A 7,015-nucleotide genomic window follows, 5' to 3' on the forward strand; every position below is an offset into this window, starting at 1 on the left:
GTGGTATGCTCTCGCATTATTTATTTTCTATTCTTAGAATTCGTATGCAGCTAATTTTGTACAAGGTTAAAACCTACAAATTCAAGAAGGGGGTTTTCTGTATAGAATTACCCTGGTATAATGCAAGTAGAACTCATAAATTGATGGCGTTGGAATTGAAGAAAAAATGTAAAGAAATGGATTAGGAGAATCTCATAACCATTGTGAATTAGTTGAAATATTCATGTACATGAAATGGGCACAAGAGCCTGAAGTGAAGACTTAAAGAGGAGAAGGGCATGATTTCATAGCTAGGAATTATGAGATAAAATACTAGCATACAGAAAGAGAAACCTCTATATTAGAAGGCCGAGAGGAAAACCTTCAAAGGATTCCTAGTGTTCCAGTTAGACATATGAGTCTTGGAAATGTGAGATGGACTCAGAGAGGATAGTTGATTTGTGATCTCTGCAATAAATTTTTAAGTATATAACTTGAATGTCATGAAGTATAATGTCCCTATGAGTTGTGTTGGAGAAGCTGTGGTTTGATCATTGAAGAGTTTTTTCTTCTGATGCTTGTTGATCATAGAAATGGATATGAAAAAATGATCATCCAATAGATGTGTGTTGGAGGGAAAATCACCTTGTATATAATTTAATGCCAAGAATGAGATTGATGTTGAAAAAGTGTTGAATGGGTTGAGATCCATTGCAAAATATGTATAGGAATGCATTGGCATTTTGTAATTCCAGTATTAAATTGATTTTATGAAAAGTGTGGTGTCTTATGCTCTCGTTGGACATTTCAGCTAATGGTTTTGATAACTCTAATTGTTGTTGGAATTCTGAAATAAAAAATGTGTGCAAAGACTTAGAACCTCATTTTTTGTGAATTGTGCAAGGGTTGCGTTGAGTTCCAAAGGAGAGGGCATAATTCCTTTTTGGAAATGGGTATGGTATGGGAATTACCTCTAGATATAAAGATTTCTGAGGTAAGATGAATTAATATTTTATTTCCTTAGTTCAAACTAGAATACGTTGGTTTGTATGAAGACATGGACTTCACGATGTGCCCATAAGGTGGTCTTCTAGATAAAGACACCAAGAAAAATGAACAAAACTATGGCAACATGGTTGCATTGGGAATGTGTGAAAGAGCATATCTGTGTGAGATGTGAAAACACCCATTTTGAGTGTATTGGAGGGAACAAAGTGCAAAGTGGAATGTCAAGAAAGGTAAATATGTATAAATGATTGAATGCTAGCAGTCTGAAAATCTTGCCAACATTTTGGGTTGCATCACGATGGCATCACTTCCTCTTGTATTTGAGTTGCAAGCTCTCACGTTGGTGCCAAAACAAGTACTGTGGCCCATCTAAATGTTGTTACAATGGCGTTGAAGATGAATAAATGCAGGTAAAAGATAACTTAATGTTTTCCCAGAACCTATTTTGGCAATGGATACTATGTCCTGATTTTGCATAGAAATAGGCCATGATTGTGCCTGTATTGAGTGGGGGAGGATATTCCTACATTTTGTAGGTCAAAAATCCAACTTTTGAAACAATCTCAAAAATTTTGTATCACAAATTATCCTACATACTCTAAACGCAATCCCATTGATTAGTTTATCCAAAAACATCACAAAATTGAACATATCATAACAAAGAAGAAGCATTTCCAACGTGCATGGTTGATTGTTGAAGCAACCTGTGACAAACACATTGGGTCTTCACAAGATATTTGGATTGCCAAAAACCATTGGCAGTCATGAACCCTTCCTATGACTTGAAATCCACCCTCAGACAATGATCCCCATCAAACAAGCCCCAACTACATGAAGGCCAAGCAAGAGAGCAGGGAGCAGTGTTTCTATTGTATGCAGTGCAACCTACAACATATTCTCATCTCTAAAGAAAATATCATACCTGTAACAAATACAACGGATAAAAAACAAGTTATTTTTCCACTAAACATGTCGTGGGTTGTAACTTGTCATCCCAGTTAACAAGTAACTGGGATGTTTCTCACATAGAAACAAAGTTGTTAATAATAATTGCAGAAACTAAGATAAATAATGTAACTCAGGAATAGGATAGAAGAGGCACAATTAACCTACAAATTTTTCTCATATTCAATTGAAAGCATGAGAAAGTAGACAATCTTACCTCTCGAAGAATCTCTGATGGAAATCCAGTTTGGTTAAATTCCATAAAAGGAGTAGGAATATTATCACCCTAAGCACAACCTACCCATTTATAAAAAGTCAAATGATAAATGTTTGCAAGAAAAATCCATATAGCAATGTCACAATACCATACATAGTGACAAACCCTCCTCTAACAATCTAGTCTACATTCCCACTATTAGTATAACCACAACAATTTTAGAAAATCTAGAAGAGAATTTGAAAACTGAATGTGAAAACAAACTCAAGTAGTGAGAAATGCTTTGAGAAAATATCCAAATCATCACCCAAACCATTGGAAATTCTTACAAGAACAAAATCATGTATTCTATTTGATAAAATTAGTCAAAGCTACCTCCCCAAACAAATGTACAAAAGTAGATATCTTGAAACACGAACAACTTTCAGAGCTATGAAAGCATCTTATAAATTAAAAGGATACATGGGCTAAAACCTCATGCTGCCTTCAATAGGCCTCAACTGTTGTGTAATTAGGAAGTTCAAAATTTCCTTGCACCCTTTGATTCAATTTGACATTTCATTTAAATCCTTAAATCTTCAAAAGATTAGACTGTCACTTTTCTTTTATTTTTCAAGTGAAATTACAAGATGGAATTAATGACCACTTTTCCAAGGTGGGCACCAGTGAAGTGTCTCGAACCATTTCCCACATGTTCACACTGAAACCTATGCAACCTTTCACTGATTCTATGCTTGTGTCAATCAACATTATATATAAAAAAATAAAGAAACTAAAATGACAAAGTATTACAGGATAAATATACAAAGTACAGAGCTTCAGCTCTCTTAGTAGCAATTCTAGGCCTCTTGAAAACAATAAAATTAACAAGGGAAGGAATTATGTTTAAAAATATTAGATCTCTCATTTCTAAGCTCCTATTTGAATTTTGCCTATCTCTAGTTCTGAATTGAACCATATTCTTATTGAGAGCTCAATGAATGTTCTACTATGAATGACATTATCAATTTTTGGCACAATTTGTTGAAAGATCTGAGTTGAAAGACCTTTCACATATAGCAAATGTCTTGAAGGCATTTCGTATATTGTTGGGAGTCAACTAACTATATGTTTTAAATCCAAGCACCTCACCATCTCTTGAAAGTCTGCAACTCCAATTATGTGCACTAACTAAGAAAAAGATACAAAGTGATGTAGCACTCAACCACAACCCACACGAGATCATTTTAGAATATTGGTTGTGTGAACTAATTTTGTAAGTTTAATGAGGCTCATCTCCACATGTTTAAATTTTGGGTGCCAATAGACATTGAATGGGATTCAATTTTGTTCAAACCTTTGTTTGGCATAATTGTACAAGCCTTCCTATCGCTCTTCATATTGAGATTACCTTCATATGGTTATGTTTAGCATTTATCATGGTAATTTTTTCAAGAGATGATCTTACGTATTTCAATATAATATTATACTTGTAAATAAGTTGAAAATTCCTAATAATGTTTTCATCGTTAGAATGAAATGTAGAGGATTTTTAACAAAAATGAATGGTACTCTTCTCTGCAAAAATCATATTTTAGTATGCATTATCCAGTGGAATTACATCTTAGTTCAATATGACTTACAACTCCAACAAATTTGGATTCATTTGCATTCTATGATGGGTCGTGATCAAAATTCAAACTTGATTAGTTGCAGATTTTATGTATAGTTTGTATCTGTAATTTAGAATGGCATGCACATTAGCATTAAGATTTGTAAGTTCGCCAAGATTGGCTTTCACTCAATAGTGGATAGGTTAGAGAGGAAATTAATGGTTGAAACTAGTTAGAAGTCTAGACATGGTCTCCATTGTTGGGACTGTACACCCTGATCTATGCCCAGTTGAAACCAGTCTGTGGAGGAAATAGTAGTTCATAAAAGTATCTAGTGATGGAATGAAAGTATAGATCCATCTCCTAGGAGATTGTGAAGTTCCAGGGAATTTAGCTTAGTTGGGTTCGACCGAAAAATGTTATTGGGCACAGAAAGAAAGCTCTGTGAGGCATTATCCAATACAGAGAGAAAATATAATCTAAGACTGGTTCACATTATTGGTTGGGATATCTTTCTCTTTGCTGGGAAGCTGTCATGGGAAAGTCTAGGGGGAGGAAAAAGAAAGGCACACGGTAGTTGCTACTGCTAAGCAATCTAGAGTAGTCACTGGAAGTAAAGTGGATCTTGATCCATCGCTCTTCCTCAAAAGGGCACACGAGCTCAAAGAGGAAGGCAACAAGAGATTCCAAAACAGAGACTATGTGGATGCTTTGGAATAGTATGAAAAGGCTCTCAATCTTATCGTAGGAATCACCCAGACCGTGCCATCTTCCACAACAACTGAGCAGCATGCCTAATGCAGATGAAGCATGTTCAGTATGAAAGTGTTGTTAATGAATGTACACTCGCTCTTGAAGTGCACCCTCATTTCAATGAGGCTCTTTCTAGAAGGGCACATGCATATGCGACTATGGGCAAGCTAGAATTAGCCATGCAAGATGTGCAGGCCCTTTTACATGTTGATTTGAATCACCAATATGGCTTAGAACTTGTCAAAAGATCATGTCTTGCTCTTGGGAACAAGAAAGATGCTTATCAAGACCTGAAAAAAAGACCCCTACTGCCTACCTATTTAGGGACTTCTCCTGCAGTTGTGGGGGCATCAACAGTTTGAGGAACTCCTATTGGCAGTATGGGGCCTTGTTTACCTGCTAGACCTATGCCAAAGAAGAAAAATAAACAGGAGAGGCTTCCTGGTGATAACTTGAGTAATCAATCCAATGGGCCCCCTTTGTAGGAACCTCCTTTGCCAATGTATTCCAAAGGGTCTTCTTCACCACAAAAGACCTCGGTCTTGGAATCTTCTAGGGTATCTTCCAGAGTAATATCCACGAAATCTAATGGTTCTCAAGGTCACGAGGTCATATATGCCCCTCAACATATGAAGAAAGCAGAGGCAACAATTCAATGGAGGAAATTGAAACTTACTTTTGACCATGATATAAGGCTTAGTCGAATGCCAAACAAATGCAAATTTAAGGAGTTGAGAGAAATAGTGAGGAAACAGTTCTCCTCGTCCAAGGCAGTTTTAATAAAATACAAGGATTTGGATGGGGATCTTGTGACTATTACAACTACAGAAGAGCTTAGATTGGAAGAAGTTGCTGCAGCTCAACTTGCTGAGCAGAAAAGGATAGGGACTCAAACACAGACTCCTCTGCAAATGGGGCCTTGAACGACAAAGAAAGCATTTCTAATCAAAGTTTTTCAAATGATCCTTTGAGGTTGTATGTGGTCGAGGTGAATCCTGAGCAGGAGCCATTGATTGAAGAAGAGGAGGAACCTCTAGTAGATGGAGTTCAAGAAGAGGATGTTAAAGCAAAGGAGAATGCTTCTGGCTCATAAGGAGAAAGTAGCAGTAGCATAATAGAAGACCTGAGCAAAGAACCTAATAAGTAGGTATCCTTGGAGGAAACTTGTAAAGACAAAAATGGGGATGAAATTGAAGGCAAAGAAATTGAAATTGATGACTGACTATTTGAATTTGCTTAGATGTTCCGCACACATGTAGGCATTGATCTAGATATTCACTTGGATTTTCATGAGTTATGAATGGAGTCATGCTCTGAGGCATTGGAGGAAACTGTAACAAGTGAAGAAGCCCAAGACCTCTTTGAGATGGCAACATGCAATTTCCAGGAGGTGGCAACTTTGTCATTGTTCAATTGGGGCAATGTCCATATGTGTGCAACTAGGAAGCGGATTCCTTTGGATGAAAATCCTTCAAAGGAACTAGTTATGACACAACTTCAAATTGCATATGACTGGGTCTAGGATCAATACTCGCAAGCTGGAAAAAAGTATGAGGAAGCTTTGAGGATAAAACTTGACTTCTATGAGGGATTTCTTGTGCTGGGTCAACAATATTTTGAACATGAAAAATTCGATGGTCTCTTGCTTTGGCTAGCAAGGTTGATCTTGGTACATGGGATTCTTCAGAAACTATCTAATTTTTCAATAGTGCAAAGGAGAAGATGCAGAATACAACTGAAATGTGGGAGAAGCTAGAAGAGCAATGCCAAAATGAGTTAAAAGATCCATCTGCAACCAAGAAGGATGAGATCCTGAAAAGAAAAAAAGAAACTGGCTGGGGTTGATGGAGATTCTACTGAGGAGGTAGCAGCATCTGTTGTTGAAGTAGTAAAGCTAGCTACTGTGAGATCTTAGATCCATCTATTTTGGGGAAACATGTTTTTTTAACGCTCAATGGAAGATCCAACACGGAAAGAGAACTTGGATGCTATTGTTGAGAGGTTTAAGCTTGTTGGAGCTTCTTCTATTGATATTGAAATTGTGTTGAATAATCATTCACCTAATGCACCCAATCAAGAACGAAATGATGTCAAAACAGAAATTCGAAATGAATATGTTTCCAGAGAAGAGATCGAAGACAAAGGTAAGGATGGAAATAGAGAGGAGACTATTCAATAAAGTTCAAAAGAATCTGTGGGGCATCTCCTTTGACCTACCATTTTGACAAGTATAGCAGTAATGCAAAATACAAATTCGTCAATATTTATATAGGTGAAAAAGGGAAAATCATTTTGAATGAAACATATTACAGGGTTTTGCAATAGTGTTGATCATAATCATAAAATCCTGTAGGCGTAGGACAAAGTATCAAGGTGGAAGGTAGTCTAATAAGACATCACAGGTTGGAATAATTATTCCAAGTATTATGACACTTGGAAAATGTCCTATCAGCGTGGTTTTTCACAATGCATGGGGTCAAGGGTTAAATTTAATGGCCCCCCTGCCCATTAGTGAATTTTT

At 36.6% G+C, this 7,015-nt stretch overlaps 1 pseudogene; it reads left to right on the top strand.

The window, feature by feature from the left end:
• The first annotated feature begins 4,994 nt into the window (after nucleotides 1-4,994).
• LOC149163540 (protein CLMP1 pseudogene) lies at nucleotides 4,995-6,673 on the top strand (annotated as a pseudogene).
• The last annotated feature ends 342 nt before the right edge of the window (nucleotides 6,674-7,015 follow it).

This window comes from Pinus tabuliformis, chromosome 5_1, assembly GCF_031772625.1.
Source record: "Pinus tabuliformis cultivar Carrire ecotype Pingquan chromosome 5_1, CPIR1, whole genome shotgun sequence".
NCBI classification, from domain to species: domain Eukaryota; kingdom Viridiplantae; phylum Streptophyta; class Pinopsida; order Pinales; family Pinaceae; genus Pinus; species Pinus tabuliformis.